Source organism: Pseudophryne corroboree, chromosome 4 (genome assembly GCF_028390025.1).
Source record: "Pseudophryne corroboree isolate aPseCor3 chromosome 4, aPseCor3.hap2, whole genome shotgun sequence".
Lineage (NCBI taxonomy): Eukaryota > Metazoa > Chordata > Amphibia > Anura > Myobatrachidae > Pseudophryne > Pseudophryne corroboree.
Genome location: NC_086447.1, coordinates 370,261,506 through 370,281,807, shown reverse-complemented (window position 1 = coordinate 370,281,807; position 20,302 = coordinate 370,261,506).

The window sequence follows — 20,302 nt, the reverse complement described above, 5'->3', positions numbered from 1 at the left end:
GGCACGGTGGCGCGCCACGCTATTTATTCTCCCTCCAGGGGGGTCATGGACCCCCACGAGGGAGAATATCTGTCGGTATGCCGAGTGTCGGGATTTCGGCGCCGGTATACTGTGCGCCGGGATCCCAACATTCGGCATACTGAAGACCACCCTACCAGGAGGTTGTCATTTCTGGGAATGATCCTTGACACGGAAGTGCAGAGGGTGTTTCTTCCAGAGGAAAAAGCGTTGGTGATACAAACAATGGTCCGGGATGTCCTGAAGCCAGCCCGGGTGTCTGTTCATCAGTGCATTCGCCTTCTGGGGAAGATGGTGGCCTCTTACGAGGCTCTGCAGTATGGGAGATTTCATGCTCGGTCCTTCAAACTGGATCTCCTGGACAAATGGTCGGGCTCTCTCCTACACATGCACCAGTGAATACGTCTGTCGCCAAAGACCAGGATCTCACTCCTCTGGTGGCTGCAATTACCTCACCTTCTGGAGGGCCGCAGGTTCGGGATTCAGGACTGGATCCTTCTAACCATGGATGCAAGTCTCTGGGGCTGGTGCGCAGTCACTCAAGGGGAAACCTTCCACGGTAGGTGGTCAAGTCTGGAAGCCGGCCTGCCTATAAACATTCTGGAACTAAGGGGGTCATTCCGAGTTGATTGTAGCCCTGCAAAATGTAGCAGGGCTACAATCATGACAATAGACGCACAGGGCTATCTCGCCCCGCATGTCAGTGCCGCCCCCACCCCACACACACACGCAGAAGTGCAAAAGTGCACTTCGGCGATGCTTTTGCTCTTTAGGAGTAGCTCCCTGTCAGCGCAGCTTTAGCGTGCTGGCCGGGAAATACTCGTCGCTCCCCGGTCTTCAGCGGCTGCGTGTGACGTCACGTAGCCGCTGCAGCTTGCCCCCCGCACGGTCTGGCCACGCCTGCGTTGGCCGGATCGCGCCCACGAAACGGCGGCCAAAACGCCATTCCGCTCCCCTCCCAGCGACCGCCTCTGCCTGATCGTAGCTCAGCGACGGCGGCGCACTGCGATGCCGGCGCATGCGCAGTTCTGACCCGATCGCTGCGCTGCGATAAACTGCAGCGTGCGATCGGGTCAGAATGACCCCCAAAGAGCCTTCTATAATGGTCTTCTCCAAGCGGCCCATCTTCTGTGAAATTGGGCCATTCAAGCGCCGTCGGACAGTGTAACGACAGTGGCTTACATAAACCGACAGGGCAGAATGAAGAGCAGAGCTGCAATGTCAGAGGTAACAAGAATCATCCTCTGGGCGGAAAAACACGCGTTGGGGCTGTCGGCAATATTCACACCGGGAGTAGACAACTGGGAAGCGGACTTCCTCAGCAGACACGATCTCCATCCAGGAGAGTGGAGTCTCCATCCGGAGGTGTTCAAGGAGGTAAGAGATCTTTGGGGCATACCCAAAATAGATATGATGGCCTCTCGTCTCAACAAGAAGCTTCGGCGATATTGTTCCACGTCGAGGGAACCGCAAGCAGTGGCGGTGGACGCCCTAGTGACTCTGTGGGTGTTCCAGTCGGTGCACGTGTTTCCTCCACTACCACTCATTCCAAGAGTGCTAAAACTCATTAGGAGTTCAGGCAATCCTTATTGCTCCGGACTGGCCAAGAAGGGTTTGGTTTGCGGATCTACTGCTAGAAGAACCGAGGCCTCTTCCTCTTCTGGAGGACCTGCTGCAGCAGGGGCCATTCGCTTATCAAGACTTACCGCGGCTACGTTTGATGGCATGGAGGTTGAAAATGTCGAAGTCGGAAAATATTACAGTACACACATCACGTGCAAACACCACACAGATGGCCTCCGTGCGCGTACTTGTTCTGCTATGCGTGCGCATATTCGCAAGTTGCGTTTGACCGCTCATGCGGTCCTGCGTATTAGCGCGTGGTATGAGTAATTACGGTAGCATTTGTATTCGCATGGAAAAGCCTCAAAGACATATCTCATATTTAATCCACATAGTGCAAAATGTACACATAGCCCACACGCACCACACCAGCAAGTTATACTTGTTTAAAAGGTACAACAACAAAGGGATTTACCTTTACAGGATATGAGGGGACAGCATTAGGTTAAGAGGTGATGTTTGGTATCCAAACATAGGGTATTTTAAGGACAACATTCCGGTAGCAGTTTGCAGAAGATAGCATGCTCCTGCGAATAATTATGCGCAGGAACAGGATATTAATATTATACTGTATTTACTGTACTCTGATATTGGTCGGGAACCCAGTGGAGACCAACTGCAAGTGCACCTGGACCAGGCATCGCCCACCTATTCAAACCAACCTATGACCCCTCCTGTACTGTAAATGGCCAGCCCTTTGACCTATGGGTGAAGGGATTACAGTTTCTATTGTATTATGTTTTGACCAAATGTATAAAAGCCAAGCTGCCTAGCCGGTCATTCATCTCTCTCTGAAGGTCATCTTGCCTGATTGACTGAGCACCGGGACCGTGTGGCGCTGGCGAAACAAAACGTATGTACCATTGATTGTAGCCTCTATTCTCTTATTGTGATTGTATATCTGTTGTAACCCCCTTTTAGCAAATATATGTTGGTGGGTCCGATCCCAGCATTTTAAATACAATTGGTGTTGTGTCTCCTTCCTGCTAAGGTTAAAGTGTATTTCAGCCACACGTGTAGCTGTATTGTGCTCACAGCGTGTCAGTGTGTGTGTATGCACAGCGTGTACTTTGTACGTCCATTGAGGCGTGTATACGCAAAGTGCGTACACGGTACGGACCTTTGTACGCTGAGTAAAAAGTACGTAGGTTAAGGATTACATACAGCGGCCGCAGCGGCTCGAATTTAAGTGTATTGAGTGTATTAAGGTATTGCTTTTTCTCTAACGTCCTAGTGGATGCTGGGGACTCCGTAAGGACCATGGGGAATAGACGGGCTCCGCAGGAGACATGGGCACTCCAAGAAAGAATTTAGATTCTGGTGTGCTCTGGCTCCTCCCTCTATGTCCCTCCTCCAGACCTCAGTTTGAATCTGTGCCCGGACGAGCTGGGTGCTGTTCAGTGAGCTCTCCTGAGCTTGCTGTAAGAAAGTATTTTGTTAGGTTTTTTATTTTCAGGGAGCTCTGCTGGCAACAGACTCCCTGCATCGTGGAACAGAGGGGAGAGAAGCAGCCCTACTCTCTGAAGATAGGTCCTGCTTCTTAGGCTACTGGACACCATTAGCTCCAGAGGGATCGTACACAGGATCTCACCCTCGTCGTCCGATCCCAGAGCCGCGCCGCCGTCCCCCTCGCAGAGCCGGAAGACAGAAGCCGGGTGAGCATGAGAAGCAAGAAGACTTCGAAATCGGCGGCAGAAGACTCCAGTCTTCACTGAGGTAGCGCACAGCACTGCAGCTGTGCGCCATTGCTACCACACACACCTCACATACTCCGGTCACTGTAAGGGTGCAGGGGGGGGGCGCCCTGGGCAGCAATTGGGACCTCTTTGGCAAAAGTTTAACATATATACAGTTGGGCACTGTATATATGTATGAGCCCCCGCCAAAAATTGTACATTGAAGCGGGACAGAAGCCCGCCGCTGAGGGGGCGGGGCTTCTTCCTCAGCACTCACCAGCGCCATTTTCTCTCCACAGCTCCGCTGAGAGGAAGCTCCCCAGGCTCTCCCCTGCAGATACACGGTAGAAGAGGGTAAAAAGAGAGGGGGGGCACATAATTAGGCGCAAAAATCAATATAAACAGCGGCTACTGGGTTAACATTAAGTTACTGTGTTATTCCTGGGTTATATAGCGCTGGGGTGTGTGCTGGCATACTCTCTCTCTCTGTCTCTCCAAAGGGCCTTGTGGGGGAACTGTCTTCAAAAAGAGCGTTCCCTGTGTGTGTGCGGTGTGTCGGTACGCTTGTGTCGACATGTTTGACGAGGAAGGCTATGTGGAAACAGAGCGGGAGCAAATGAATGTGGTGTCTCCGCCGACGGCACCGACACCTGATTGGATGGATATGTGGAAGGTTTTAAATGATAATGTTAATTCCTTGCATAAAAGGTTGGAAAAAGCTGAAGCCTTAGGACAGTCAGGGTCTCAGCCCGTGCCTGATCCTATGTCGCAGAGGCCGTCAGGGTCTCAGAAGCGCCCACTATCCAATATTGTTGACACAGATACCGACATGGATTCTGATTCCAGTGTCGATTACGATGATGCAAAGTTACAGCCAAAGTTGGCTAAATCCATCCGTTATATGATTGTAGCAATTAAGGATGTGTTGCACATCACAGAGGAAACCCCAGTCCCTGACAAGAGGGTTCATATGTATGGGGAAAAGAGGCAGGAGGTGACCTTTCCCCCTTCACACGAGCTAAATGAGTTATGTGAAAAGGCTTGGGAATCTCCAGATAAAAAACTGCAGATTTCCAAACGGATTCTTATGGCATATCCTTTCCCGCCAATGGATAGGTTACGATGGGAATCCTCCCCTAGGGTGGACAAAGCTTTAACACGCTTATCCAAGAGGGTAGCCCTGCCGTCACAGGATACGGCTACCCTCAAAGATGCTGCGGATTAAAAGCAAGAGGGTACCCTGAAGTCCATTTATACACATTCAGGTACCTTACTGAGGCCAGCGATCGCGTCGGCCTGGGTGTGTAGTGCTGTAGCAGCATGGACGGACACCCTGTCTGAGGAACTTGATACCTTAGACAAGGATACTATATTGATGACCCTGGGGCATATAAAAGACACTGTCCTATATATGAGAGATGCTCAAAGAGACATTAGTCTACTGGGTTCTAGAATAAATGCTATGTCGATTTCTGCCAGAAGGGTCCTGTGGACTCGGCAATGGACAGGTGATGCCGACTCAAAGAGGCACATGGAGGTTTTACCTTACAAGGGTGAGGAATTGTTTGGGGAGTGTCTCTCGGACCTGGTCTCCACAGCTACTGCTGGAAAGTAAAATTTTTTGCCATATGTTTCCTCACAACCTAAGAGAGCACCGTATTACCAAATGCAGTCCTTTCGATCACAGAAAAGCAAGAAAGTCTGAGGTGCGTCCTTTCTTGCCAGGGGCAGGGGCAGAGGAAAGAAGCTGCACAACACAGCTAGTTCCCAGGATCAGAAGTCCTCCCCGGCTTCCACAAAATCCACCGCATGACGCTGGGGCTCCACAGGCGGAGCTAGGCCCGGTGGGGGCGCGTCTCCGAAATTTCAGCCAGGAGTGGGTTCACTCCCAGTTGGATCCCTGGGCAATAGATATTGTGTCTCAGGGATACAAGCTGGAATTCGAAGAGATGCCCCCGCACCGATACCTCAATTCGTCCCTGCCAACTTCCCCCCTGGAGAGGGAAATAGTGTTAACTGCAATTCACAAATTGTATCTTCAACAGGTGGTGGTCAAGGTTCCCCTCCTTCAACAAGGAAGGGGTTATTATTCGACCATGTTTGTAGTACCGAAACCGGACGGTTCGGTCAGACCCATATTGAATTTAAAATCCCTGAATATATACCTGAAAAGGTTCAAGTTCAAGATGGAATCGCTCAGAGCGGTCATCGCAAGCCTGGAAGGGGGGGATTTTATGGTGTCTCTGGACATAAAGGATGCATACCTTCATGTCCCCATTTATCCACCTCATCAGGCGTACCTCAGATTTGTGGTACAGGATTGTCATTACCAATTTCTCTGACGTCCTAGTGGATGCTGGGGACTCCGTAAGGACCATGGGGAATAGACGGCCCCGCAGGAGACTGGGCACATCTAAAGAAAGGCTCCTCCCCCTATGACCCTCCTCCAAGGCTTAGTTAGATTTCTGTGCCCGGCCGAGCTGGATGCACACTAGGGACTCTCCTGAGCTCCTAGAAAGAAAGTATAGTTTAGGTTTTTTATTTTACAGTGAGACCTGCTGGCAACAGGCTCACTGCAGCGAGTGACTAAGGGGAGAAGAAGCGAACCTACCTAAGTGGTGGTAGCTTGGGCTTCTTAGGCTACTGGACACCATTAGCTCCAGAGGGATCGCACACAGGACCCGACCTCGTCGTCCGTTCCCGGAGCCGCGCCGCCGTCCCCCTTACAGAGCCAGAGGCAAGAAGGTCCGGAAAATCGGCGGCTGAAGACTTCTGTCTTCTCCAAGGTAGCGCACAGCACTGCAGCTGTGCGCCATTGCTCCTCATGCACACCACACACTTCGGTCACTGATGGGTGCAGGGCGCTGGGGGGGGGCGCCCTGAGCAGCAATATTAACACCTTGGCTGGCAAAACTGACACCATATATAGCCCCAGAGGCTATATAGGTGTAAATTACCCCTGCCAGAATAACACAAAAAGCGGGAGAAAGCCCGCCGAAAAAGGGGCGGAGCCATCTCCCTCAGCACACTGGCGCCATTTTCCCTCACAGCTCCGCTGGAAGGATCGCTCCCTGGCTCTCCCCTGCAGTCCTGCACTACAGAAAGGGTAAAAAAGAGAGGGGGGGCACAAATTCAGGCGCAGTATAATATATATATGCAGCTATAAGGGAAACACTCTTTATAGGTGATATCCCTGTGGTATATAGCGCTCTGGTGTGTGCTGGCATACTCTCCCTCTGTCTCCCCAAAGGGCTTTGTGGGGTCCTGTCCTCTGTCAGAGCATTCCCTGTGTGTGTGCTGTGTGTCGGTACCGCTGTGTCGACATGTATGATGAGGAAAATGATGTGGAGGCAGAGCAAATGCCTGTAAATGTGTTGTCACCCCCTGAGGGGTCGACACCTGTGTGGATGGACTTATGGAAGGAATTACGTGACAGTGTCAGCTCCTTACATAAAAGGTTTGACGACATAGGACAGCCGGCTACTCAGCTTGTGACTGTTCCAGCGTCTCAAATGTCATCAGGGGCTTTAAAACGCCCGCTACCTCAGATGGCAGACACAGATGTCGACACGGATACCGACTCCAGTGTCGACGACGATGAGACTAGCGTACCCTCCAATAGGTCCACCCGTTACATGATTGAGGAAATGAAAAATGTATTACACATTTCTGATAGTACCCCAGGTACCACAAAAAAGGGTATTATGTTCGGTGAGAAAAAACTACCAGTAGTTTTTCCTGCATCTGAGGAATTAAATGAGGTGTGTGAGGAAGCCTGGACTTCCCCCGATAAGAAATTGATAATTTCTAAACGGTTATTGGCAGCGTACCCTTTCCCGCCAGAGGATCGGTCACGTTGGGAAACGTCCCCTAGGGTAGATAAAGCGCTTACACGTTTATCAAAACAGGTGGCACTACCGTCTCCGGATACGGCCGCCCTAAAGGATCCTGCTGATAGAAAGCAGGAGGGTACCCTAAAAGCTATATATACACACACGGGCATTATATTGCGACCAGCGATTGCATCAGCATGGATGTGCAGTGCTGCTGCTGCGTGGTCAGATTCCCTGTCGGATTATATTGATACCCTGGATAGGGACACTATTTTGCTGACAGTAGAGCATATAAAGGACGCTGTCTTATACATGCGTGATGCACAGAGGGATATTTGCCGGCTGGCATCAAAAATAAGCGCAATGTCCATTGCCGCCAGAAGGGGGTTATGGACTCGGCAGTGGTCAGGTGATGCCGATTCGAAAAGGCACATGGAAGTTTTGCCTTATAAGGGGGTGGAACTGTTTGGGGATGGTCTTTCAGACCTCGTTTCCACAGCTACGGCTGGGAAATCGACATTTTTGCCACAGGCTACCCCACAGCAAAAGAAGGCACCGTATTATCAAGTACAGTCCTTTCGGCCCCATAAAGACAAGAGGGCTCAAGGCGCATCCTTTCTGCCGAGAGGCAAAGGTAGAGGGAAAAAGCTGCAGCATACAGCCAGTTCCTAAGAGCAAAAGTCCTCCCCCGCGTCCGGTAAGTCCACAGCATGACGCTGGGGCTTCACAGGCGGATCCGGGTACGGTGGGGGCCCGTCTCAGAAATTTCAGCACACAGTGGGCTCTCTCACAGGTGGATCCCTGGGCCCTTCAAGTAGTATCTCAGGGGTACAGGCTGGAATTCGAGACGCCCCCCCCCCCCCCCCCCCCCCGCCGTTTTCTAAAATCTGCCTTACCAGCAACACCCTCTGCCAGGGAGGCAGTGTTGGTGGCTATCCAAAAACTGTATTCACAGCAAGTGATTGTCAAGGTACCCCTCCTTCAGCAAGGGAAGGGTTACTATTCCACAATGTTTGTGGTACCGAAACCGGACGGTTCGGTGAGACCCATCTTAAATTTAAAATCCTTGAACACTTATATCAAAAGGTTCAAGTTCAAGATGGAATCGCTCAGGGCGGTTATTGCGAGCCTGGACGAGGGGGATTACATGGTCTCCCTGGACATCAAGGATGCGTACCTGCATGTCCCCATTTACCCTCCTCACCAGGAGTACCTCAGATTTGTGGTACAGGACTGTCACTATCAGTTCCAGACGCTGCCGTTTGGGTTATCTACGGCACCGAGGGTCTTTACCAAGGTAATGGCCGAAATGATAATACTCCTTCGCAAGAAGGGAGTTTTAATTATCCCGTACTTGGACGATCTCCTGATAAAGGCGAGGTCCAAGGAACAGTTGGTAGTGGGGGTAGCACTTTCTCGGGAAGTGCTACAACAGTACGGCTGGATTCTCAATATTCCAAAGTCACAGCTGGTCCCGACGACACGTCTTCTGTTCCTGGGAATGATTCTGGACACAGACCAGAAAAAAGTGTTTCTTCCAGTGGAAAAAGCCGAGGAGTTGTCATCTCTAGTCAGAGACCTCCTAAAACCGGGACAGGTGTCGGTACATCAATGCACACGAGTCCTGGGAAAAATGGTAGCTTCGTACGAAGCGATTCCATTCGGAAGGTTCCACGCAAGGACTTTCCAGTGGGACCTGTTGGACAAATGGTCCGGGTCCCATCTCCAGATGCAACAGCGGATAACCCTGTCGGCAAGGACCAGGGTGTCGCTGCTGTGGTGGCTGCAGAGGGCTCATCTACTAGAGGGCCGCAGATTCGGAATACAGGACTGGGTCCTGGTGACCACGGATGCCAGCCTTCGGGGCTGGGGCGCAGTCACACAGGGAAGAAATTTCCAAGGACTGTGGTCAAATCAGGAGATTTCGCTTCACATAAATATTCTAGAGCTAAGGGCCATTTACAATACCCTAAGCCAAGCAAGGCCCCTGCTTCAGAACCAGCCGGTACTGATCCAATCAGACAACATCACGGCGGTCGCCCATGTAAACAGACAGGGCGGCACAAGAAGCAGGAGGGCAATGGCAGAAGCCACAAGGATTCTCCGATGGGCGGAAAATCATGTGTTAGCACTGACAGCAGTGTTCATTCCGGGAGTGGACAACTGGGAAGCAGACTTCCTCAGCAGGCACGACCTCCACCCGGGAGAATGGGGACTTCATCCAGAAGTCTTCCAAATGCTGGTAAACCGGTGGGAAAGACCACAGGTGGACATGATGGCGTCCCGCCTCAACATAAAGCTAAAAAGATATTGCGCCAGGTCAAGGGACCCTCAGGCGATCGCTGTGGACGCTCTAGTAACACCGTGGGTGTACCAGTCGGTTTATGTGTTTCCTCCTCTGCCTCTCATTCCCAAGGTACTGAGAAAAGGGCATTCCGGAGGAAGTCATCCCTACCCTGATCAAAGCCAGGAAGGATGTCACTGCAAAACATTATCACCGCATTTGGCGGAAATATGTTGCTTGGTGTGAGGCCAGGAAGGCCCCAACGGAGGAATTTCAACTGGGTCGATTCCTGCATTTCCTGCAAGCAGGGGTGACGTTGGGCCTCAAATTGGGGTCCATTAAGGTCCAGATTTCGGCCCTGTCGATTTTCTTCCAGAAAGAACTGGCTTCACTGCCTGAAGTTCAGACTTTTGTCAAAGGAGTTCTGCGTATTCAGCCTCCTTTTGTGCCCCCAGTGGCACCTTGGGATCTCAATGTGGTTTTGGAGTTCCTGAAATCACATTGGTTTGAACCACTTAAGACTGTGGATTTGAAATATCTCACGTGGAAAGTGGTCATGCTGTTGGCTCTGGCTTCGGCCAGGCATGTGTCAGAATTGGCGGCTTTGTCCTATAAAAGCCCTTATCTGATTTTCCATATGGATAGGGCAGAGTTGAGGACTCGTCCTCAGTTTCTCCCGAAGGTGGTATCAGCGTTTCACTTGAACCAGCCTATTGTGGTGCCTGCGGCTACTAGGAACTTGGAGGATTCCAAGTTACTGGACGTTGTCAGGGCCCTGAAAATTTATGTTTCCAGGACGGCTGGAGTCAGGAAAACTGACTCGCTGTTTATCCTGTATGCACCCAACAAACTGGGTGCTCCTGCTTCTAAGCAGAGTATCGCGCGCTGGATTTGTAGCACTATTCAGCTGGCGCATTCTGCGGTGGGACTACCGCAGCCTAAATCTGTAAAAGCCCATTCCACAAGGAAGGTGGGCTCATCTTGGGCGGCTGCCCGAGGGGTCTCGGCTTTACAACTTTGCCGAGCTGCTACTTGGTCAGGGGCAAACACGTTTGCAAAATTCTACAAATTTGATACCCTGGCTGAGGAGGACCTGGAGTTCTCTCATTCGGTGTTGCAGAGTCGTCCGCACTCTCCCGCCCGTTTGGGAGCTTTGGTATAATCCCCATGGTCCTTACGGAGTCCCCAGCATCCACTAGGACGTCAGAGAAAATAAGAATTTACTCACCGGTAATTCTATTTCTCGTAGTCCGTAGTGGATGCTGGGCGCCCATCCCAAGTGCGGATTGTCTGCAATACTTGTAAATAGTTATTGTTACACAAATCGGGTTGTTATTGCGAGCCATCTGTTCAGAGGCTCCGTTGTTATCATACTGTTAACCGGGGTTCCTATCACGAGTTATACGGTGTGATTGGTGTGGCTGGTATGAGTCTTACCCGGGATTCAAAATCCTTCCTTATTGTGTCAGCTCTTCCGGGCACAGTGTCCTAACTGAGGCTTGGAGGAGGGTCATAGGGGGAGGAGCCAGTGCACACCAGATAGACCTAAATCTTTCTTTAGATGTGCCCAGTCTCCTGCGGAGCCGTCTATTCCCCATGGTCCTTACGGAGTCCCCAGCATCCACTACGGACTACGAGAAATAGAATTACCGGTGAGTAAATTCTTATTTTCACACGTTGCCGTTTGGTCTCTCCACGGTACCGAGAATATTTACCAAGGTAATGGCGGAAATGATGGTACTCCTGCGGAAGCAAGGGGTCACAATTATCCCATACTTGGACGATCTCCTCATAAAAGCGAGGTCAAGAGAGCAGTTGCTGATCAGCGTAGCACGTTCTCTGGAAGTGTTACGGCAACACGGCTGGATTCTAAATATTCCAAAGTCGCAGTTGATTCCTACGACTCGTCTGCCTTTCCTGGGCATGATTCTGGACACAGACCAGAAAAGGGTTTATCTCCCGATAGAGAAAGCTCAGGAACTCATGACACTGGTCAGAAACCTATTAAAACCAAAACAGGTGTCGGTGGATCACTGCACTCGAGTCCTGGGAAAGATGGTGGCATCATACGAGGCCATTCCCTTCGGCAGGTTCCATGCGAGGACTTTTCAATGGGACTTACTGGACAAATGGTCCGGATCACATCTTCAGATGCATCGGTTAATTACCCTATCCCCCAGGGCCAGGGTGTCTCTCCTGTTGTGGCTGCAGAGTGCTCACCTTCTCGAGGTCCGCAGATTCGGCATTCAGGACTGGGTCCTGGTGACCACGGATGCAAGCCTCCGAGGGTGGGGGGCAGTCACACAGGGAAGAAATTTCCAAGGTCTGTGGTCAAGTCAGGAGACTTGCCTTCACATCAACACCCTGGAACTAAGGGCCATATACAACGCCCTACGTCAAGCGGAGACCCTGCTTCGCGACCAACCGGTTCTGATTCAGTCAGACAACATCACCGCTGTGGCTCATGTAAACCGACAAGGCGGCACAAGGAGCAGGGTGGTGATGGCGGAAGCCGCCAGAATTCTTCGCTGGGCGGAGAATCACGTAAGCGCACTGTCAGCAGTGTTCATTCCGGGAGTGGACAACTGGGAAGCAGACTTCCTCAGCAGGCACGACCTCCACCCGGGAGAGTGGGGACTTCATCAAGAAGTCTTCACGCAGATTGCAAGTCGGTGAGAACTGCCACAGGTGGACATGATGGCATCCCGCCTCAACAAAAAGCTACAGAGGTATTGCGCCAGGTCAAGAGACCCTCAGGCGATAGCTGTGGACGCACTGGTGACACCGTGGGTGTTCCAGTCGGTCTATGTATTTCCTCCTCTTCCTCTCATACCCAAGGTGCTGAGAATCATAAGAAAAAGAGGAGTGAGAACAATACTCATTGTTCCGGATTGGCCATGAAGGACTTGGTATCCAGATCTGCAAGAAATGCTCACAGAGGACCCGTGGCCTCTGCCTCTAAGACAGGACTTGTTGCAACAGGGGCCCTGTCTGTTCCAAGACTTACCGCGGCTGCGTTTGACGGCATGGCGGTTAAACGCCGGATCCTAGCAGAAAAAGGCATTCCGGATGAGGTTATTCCTACGCTGATAAAGGCTAGGAAGGATGTGACGGCTCAACATTATCACCGTATATGGCGGAAATATGTTGCTTGGTGTGAGACCAGGAATGCCCCTACGGAGGAATTCCAGCTGGGCCGTTTCCTTCACTTCCTACAGTCGGGAGTGACTTTGGGCCTAAAATTGGGTTCCCTTAAGGTCCAGATTTCGGTCCTATCCATTTTCTTTCAGAAAGAACTGGCTTCTCTACCTGAAGTTCAGACGTTTGTAAAGGGAGTGCTGCATATTCAGCCCCCTTTTGTGCCTCCAGTGGCACCTTGGGATCTTAACGTGGTGTTGAGTTTCCTGACATCACACTGGTTTGAAACACTCAAAACGGTGGAATTGAAATATCTCACGTGGAAGGTGGTCATGCTACTAGCCTTGGCTTCGGCTAGGCGTGTGTCAGAATTGGCGGCTTTGTCACATAAAAGCCCCTATCTGGTATTCCATGCGGATAGAGCAGAATTGCGGACCCGCCCACAATTTCTGCCGAAAGTGGTTTCATCCTTTCATATAAACCAACCTTTTGTGGTGCCTGTGGCTACTACTGACTTGGAGGATTCCGAGTTACTTGATGTGGTCAGGGCTTTGAAGGTTTAAGTAGCCAGAATGGCTAGGGTCAGGAAAACAGAGTCGTTGTTTATCCTGTATGCTTCCAACAAGCTTGGGGCGCCTGCTTCAAAGCAAACTATTGCTCGCTGGATCTGTAACACGATTCAGCAGGCTCATTCTGCGGCTGGATTGCCGCTGCCAAAATCAGTTAAGGCCCATTCCACTAGGAAGGTGGGCTTTTCTTGGGCGGCTGCCCGAGGGGTCTTGGCATTACAGCTGTGCCGAGCGGCTACTTGGTCAGGTTCAAACACTTTTGCAAAGTTCTATAAGTTTGATACCCTGGCTGAGGAGGACCTTGTGTTTGCTCAATCGGTGCTGCAGAGTCATCCGCACTCTCCCGCCCGTTTGGGAGCTTTGGTATAATCCCCATGGTCCTTACGGAGTCCCCAGCATCCACTAGGACGTTAGAGAAAATAAGATTTTACTTACCGGTAAATCTATTTCTCGTAGTCCGTAGTGGATGCTGGGCGCCCGTCCCAAGTGCGGACTTCTTCTGCAATACTTGTATATAGTTATTGCTGCAATAAGGGTTATGTTATAGTTGCATTAGGGTTGTACTAGGGAGGCCATTCCCGGGCCGTTTTGTCAATCCCGGGATTCGGGATTGAAAAACGATCAATCCCGGGATTGCAGTAGGGATCAGTAAAGAAGGGTGTAGGGAGCAGCGCTGGAGGGTAGGTAGCGGTGCGGGAGGGTGTAGGTAGCGGCGGGGAAGGGAGGGAGGGTGTGGGTAGCAGTGCAGGAGGGTGTAGGTAGCTGGGCGGGAGGGTGTAGGTAGCGGTGCGGAGGGTGTAGGTAGCTGGGCGGGAGGGTGTAGTTAGCGGTGCGGAGGTTGTAGGTAGCTGGGCGGGAGGGTGTAGTTAGCGGTGCGGAGGTTGTAGGTAGCTGGGCGGGAGGGTGTACAGTAGGTAGCGGGGAGGGTTGGTAGCGGCGCGGGAGGGAGGCTGGGTGTAACTTAAGTAATAACACTTACTATTAGGTGGGCGCCAGCCATGGACACACTGAACGCGGCGGCATTTCAAATGAAGCGCCGGCCGCCAGCCAACCAGAGCAGGCGGACCAGCAGCCAATCAGGGAAGCGGCCGCAGCAGTAGCTCCTGATTGGCTGCCGCGGCAGCTTCCCTGATTGGCTGCCGGTCCGCCAGCTCTGATTGGCTGGCGGCCGGCGCCACATTTGAAGTGTCGCCGCGTTCAGCGTTCGTCTATGGCTGCTGCCCGCCTAAGTGTAAGTAGTATTACTTACACACACTCCCTCCCGCACATACGCAGTGCAATCCCGTGAATCCCGGGATTGGATGCTCCAATCCCGGGATTCAAATCCCGGCATTTTTGGGCCCAAATCCCGGGATCCCGCCGATCCCGGGATTGGCCTCCCTAGGTTGTACTGATGCTCTGTTGTTGTTCATACTGTTGACTGGGTAAGTTTATCACAAGTTATACGGTGTGATTGGTGTGGCTGGTATGTATCTTGCCCTGGATTACCAAAATCCTTTCCTTGTACTGTCAGCTCTTCCGGGCACAGTTTCTTTAACTGAGGTCTGGAGGAGGGACATAGAGGGAGGAGCCAGAGCACACCAGAATCTAAATTCTTTCTTGGAGTGCCCATGTCTCCTGCGGAGCCCGTCTATTCCCCATGGTCCTTATGGAGTCCCCAGCATCCACTACGGACTACGATAAATAGATTTACCGGTAAGTAAAATCTTATTTTAGTCCTGTAAGTAAATCAGCATTTACAAACACCAGATACTAGCTCGGAAGGGCATTCTGAACAAGGTTATTCCTACCCTGATACAGGCTAGGAAAGGAGTAACATCTAAACATTACATTTGTATTTGGAAAAAATATGTATCTTGGTGTGAATCCAAGAAGTTTCCTGCAGTGGAGTTTCAACTGGGACATTTTCTCCTCTTCCTTCAAACAGGTGTGGATGTGGTCCTGAGGTTAGGATCCATAAAGGTTCAAATTTCGTCCCTATCCATTTTCTTCCAGAAACAGTTGGCTGCCCTCCCTGAGGTTCAGACTTTTTTGAAGGGAGTTCTGCACATCCAACCTCCCTTTGTACCGCCTACGGCGCCCTGTGATCTTTACCTGGTGTTGCAGTTCCTCCAGTCGGACTGGTTTGAGCCTCTACAGGAGGTTGAGGTCAAGTTTCTCACGTGGAAGACTGTCACTTTGTTGCCCTTAGCTTCTGCTAGACGTGTGTCGGAGTTGGGGGCTTTGTCATGTAAAAGCCCATACTTGATCTTCCATGAAGACAGAGTTGAGCTTCGGACACGTCAGCAGTTTCTTCCAAAGGTTGTGACGGCATTTCATATCAACCATCCTATTGTGGTGCCAGTTGCGACTGACTCCTCAATTTCATCAAAGTCCTTAGAAGTTGTAAGGGCTCTAAAAATCTATGTGAGGAGGACTGCTCCTCACAGAAAATCGGACTCTCTGTTTGTCTTGTATGATCCCTAGAAAATTGGGTGTCCTGCTTTTAAGCAGACGATCTCTCGCTTAATCAGGTTCACTATCCAGCATGCGTATTCTACAGCAGGCTTGCCGTGTCCCACTATACTCGTAAGGTGGGTTCTTCCTGGGCAGCTGCCCGGGGTGTCTCGGCCTTACAACTCTGCCAAGCAGCTACTTGGTCGGGGTCGAACATGTTTGCAAAGATCTACAAGTTTGATACTTTGGCCTCTGAGGACCTTAAGTTTGGTCAATTGGTTCTGCAGGAGCCTCCACGCTCTCCCTCCCGTTCTGGGAGCTTTGGTACATCCCCATGGTACTAATGTGGACCCCAGCATCCTCCAGGACGTAAGAGAAAATAGGATTTTAATTACATACCGGTAAATCCTTTTCTCATAGTCCGTAGAGGATGCTGGGCGCCCGCCCAGCGCTTCGTGATCCTGCAGTGGTTATTTAGTTCAGTACTGCTTAGTCTAGGTTAAGTACTGTTTTATTACTTGGTAAGTAATCTTGTTCAGCCGTTGCTGATGATTCTAGCTGGTTCGCTTGGTTTGCATTGTGTGTGAGCTGGTGTGAATCTCGCCACTATCTGTGTAAAATCCGTCTCCTCGGGCACAGTGTCTAGACTGAGTCTGGTAGGAGGGGCATAGAGGGAGGAGCCAGCCCACACTCTCAAACTTTTAAAGTGCCAATGGCTCTAGGTGGACCTGTCTATACCCCATGGTACTAATGTGGACCCCAGCATCCTCTACGGACTACGAGAAAAGGATTTACTGGTAGGTAATTAAAATCCTATTTTTTATTCTATATAAAATTCACAATACAACATAAATAGTATATGGGTTTGGTATGAAATACCGGTGGTGGAGATGCTGGTGGTCACATGACCGACAGTTGCATCCCAACACTGAAGATCCCGACATCGGAAGGGGTAAGTCAGGGGTGTCCAAACTATTTGCAAAGAGGGCCTGATTTGGTGGGGTGAAAATGTGTGGGGGCCGACCATTCAGCCTGACATTCTTTGAACCATTAATCACCTCAGAAGACTAAACAAATAACTTGTCTTACCTGCTCTAATGTGAAGGGTGATACTGAGATCTCGACTGCAGTAAATAGGCCAGGTCTGGCTCAAAGACAGTGGTTTTGATGCGCAAGAGGTCATACAGGTGAGAGTCACTTAGTCTTGTCCTCAACGCGTTTTTTGTTACGGTTCATAACAGAGAATGAAAAAGAGAATCACTCTGCGCTCCAAACACTAGATATATAATCTTATATAACTAAATGTGCGATCTGTCAAAACGAATTGACTCAGTACAAAATAAAATATTTGATCAAGAAATAAAAAAAACACATACATGAGATACATAAAAACAATAAACACTTGTTTAGTAGCTTGTAAGCATCAAGTATTAGTATAAAAATAGTTAGAAAGCATGCAATGACAGTAGGATTACTTTTATTTTGTACTGAGTCCCACTGAGTCAATTCGTTCTGATAGAACGCACATTTAGTTATATAAGATTATATATCTAGTGTTTGGATCGCAGAGTGATTCTCTCTCTTTTTTGTTCTACTATTACAATTGCAGCTTAGCAAGCTGTATTCACTCAGCAGCCAAAAACACTGTTTGATACTAAGTATATATTTAAAGCGCCGGTTCAGAACAGTCTATGACCTAGACCCCAGACTGTTCATTGTCATTTCATAACTGAGAATGTCTTCTCGCACAATTATGGCGAGCCAAACAAGCTGGCGGTAAAAGTTGACAAGAAGGAGCTGCTTGTCAGAGTGCCAGGATGGCACAGCATATATTTATAACATGTAAATAAGGGCTTGCACTATGCACTGTTCAGTTATAAAGGATCCTGATATAGCACACACCTATCCAGATATAGAAGAGGCAGTCCCAGCAATAGTGCACCTTGATATATATATTTCTCTGACGTCCTAGTGGATGCTGGGGACTCCGTAAGGACTATGGGGAATAGACGGGCTCCGCAGGAGACTGGGCACTCTAAAGAAAGATTCAGGACTATCTGGTGTGCACTGGCTCCTCCCCCTATGACCCTCCTCCAAGCCTCAGTTAGATTTCTGTGCCCGGCCGAGCTGGATGCACACTAGGGGCTCTCCTGAGCTCCTAGAAAGAAAGTATAGTTTAGGTTTTTTATTTTACAGTGAGACCTGCTGGCATCAGGCTCACTGCAGCGAGGGACTAAGGGGAGAAGAAGCGAACCTACCTAACTGGTGGTAGCTTGGGCTTCTTAGGCTACTGGACACCATTAGCTCCAGAGGGATCGAACACAGGACCCGACCTCGTCGTCCGTTCCCGGAGCCGCGCCGCCGTCCCCCTTACAGAGCCAGAAGCAAGAAGGTCCGGAAAATCGGCGGCTGAAGACTTCTGTCTTCCTCCAAGGTAGCGCAAAGCACTGCAGCTGTGCGCCATTGCTCCTCATGCACACCACACACTTCGGTCACTGATGGGTGCAGGGCGCTGGGGGGGGGCGCCCTGAGCAGCAATAATATACACCTTGGCTGGCAAACTAACACCATATATAGCCCCAGGGGCTATATAGGTGTAAATTAACCCCTGCCAGACGTTTTAAAATAGCGGGAGAAAGCCCGCCGAAAAAGGGGCGGAGCCTTCTCCCTCAGCACACTGGCGCCATTTTCCCTCACAGCTTCGCTGGAAGGATCGCTCCCTGGCTCTCCCCTGCAGTCCTGCACTACAGAAAGGGTAAAAAAGAGAGGGGGGGCACAATTTAGGCGCAGTATACAATATATATGCAGCTATAAGGGAAAACACTTTTATAAGGTGATATCCCTGTGATATATAGCGCTCTGGTGTGTACTGGCATACTCTCCCTCTGTCTCCCCAAAGGGCTTTGTGGGGTCCTGTCCTCTGTCAGAGCATTCCCTGTGTGTGTGCTGTGTGTCGGTACTGCTGTGTCGACATGTATGATGAGGATAATGATGTGGAGGCGGAGCAAATGCCTGTGAATGTGATGTCACCCCCTGCGGGGTCGACACCTGTGTGGATGGACTTATGGAAGGAATTACGTGACAGTGTCAGCTCCTTACATAAAAGGTTTGACGACATAGGACAGCCGGCTTCTCAGCTTGTGCCTGTCCAAGCGTCTCAAATGTCATCAGGGGCTGTAAAACGCCCGCTACCTCAGATGACAGATACAGATGTCGACACGGATACCGACTCCAGTGTCGACGATGATGCGACTAGTGTACCCTCCAATAGGTCCACCCGTTACATGATTGAGGCAATGAAAAATGTATTACACATTTCTGTTAATACCCCAGGTACCACAAAAAAGGGTATTATGTTTGGTGAGAAAAAACTACCAGTAGTTTCTCTGACGTCCTAGTGGATGCTGGGAACTCCGAAAGGACCATGGGGGATAGCGGCTCCGCAGGAGACTGGGCACAAAAGTAAAAGCTTTAGGACTACCTGGTGTGCACTGGCTCCTCCCCCTATGACCCTCCTCCAAGCCTCAGTTAGATTTTTGTGCCCGAACGAGAAGGGTGCACACTAGGTGGCTCTCCTGAGCTGCTTAGTGAAAAAGTTTAAGTATAGGTTTTTTATTTTCAGTGAATCCTGCTGGCAACAGGTTCACTGCACCGAGGGACTATGGGGAGAAGAAGCGAACTCACCTGCGTGCAGAGTGGATTGGGCTTCTTAGGCTACTGGACATTAGCTCCAGAGGGACGATCACAGGCCCAGCCATGGATGGGTCCCAGAGCCGCGCCGCCGGCCCCCTTACAGAGCCAGAAGACTGAAGAGGTCCGGAAAATCGGCGGCAGAAGACGTCCTGTCTTCAATAAGGTAGCGCACAGCACCGCAGCTGTGCGCCATTGCTCTCAGCACACTTCACACTCCGGTCACTGAGGGTGCAGGGCGCTGGGGGGGGCGCCCTGAGACGCAATAAAAACACCTTAGATGGCAAAAAATACATCACATATAGCTCCTGGGCTATATGGATGCATTTAACCCCTGCCAATTTTTCCTTAAAAAAGCGGGAGAAAGGCCGCCGAGAAGGGGGCGGAGCCTATCTCCTCAGCACACTGGCGCCATTTTTCCTCACAGCTCCGTTGGAGGGAAGCTCCCTGACTCTCCCCTGCAGTCCTGCACTACAGAAACAGGGTAAAACAAGAGAGGGGGGGGGGCACTAATTTGGCAGATAAATCTATACAGCAGCTATATAAGGGAAAAACACTTATATAAGGTTATCCCTGTATATATATAGCGCTCTGGTGTGTGCTGGCAAACTCTCCCTCTGTCTCCCCAAAGGGCTAGTGGGGTCCTGTCCTCTATCAGAGCATTCCCTGTGTGTGTGCTGTGTGTCGGTACGTTGTGTCGACATGTATGAGGAGGAAAATGGTATGGAGGCGGAGCAATTGCCTGTAATAGTGATGTCACCCCCTAGGGAGTCGACACCTGACTGGATGGTCTTATGGAAGGAATTACGTGATAGTGTCAGCACTTTACAAAAGACTGTTGACGACATGAGACAGCCGGCAAATCAGTTATTACCTGTACAGGCGTCTCAAACACCGTCAGGGGCTCTAAAGCGCCCGTTACCTCAGATGGTCGACACAGACCCAGACACGGACACTGACTCCAGTGTCGACGGTGAGGAAACAAACGTATTTTCCAGTAGGGCCACACATTACATGATCACGGCAATGAAGGAG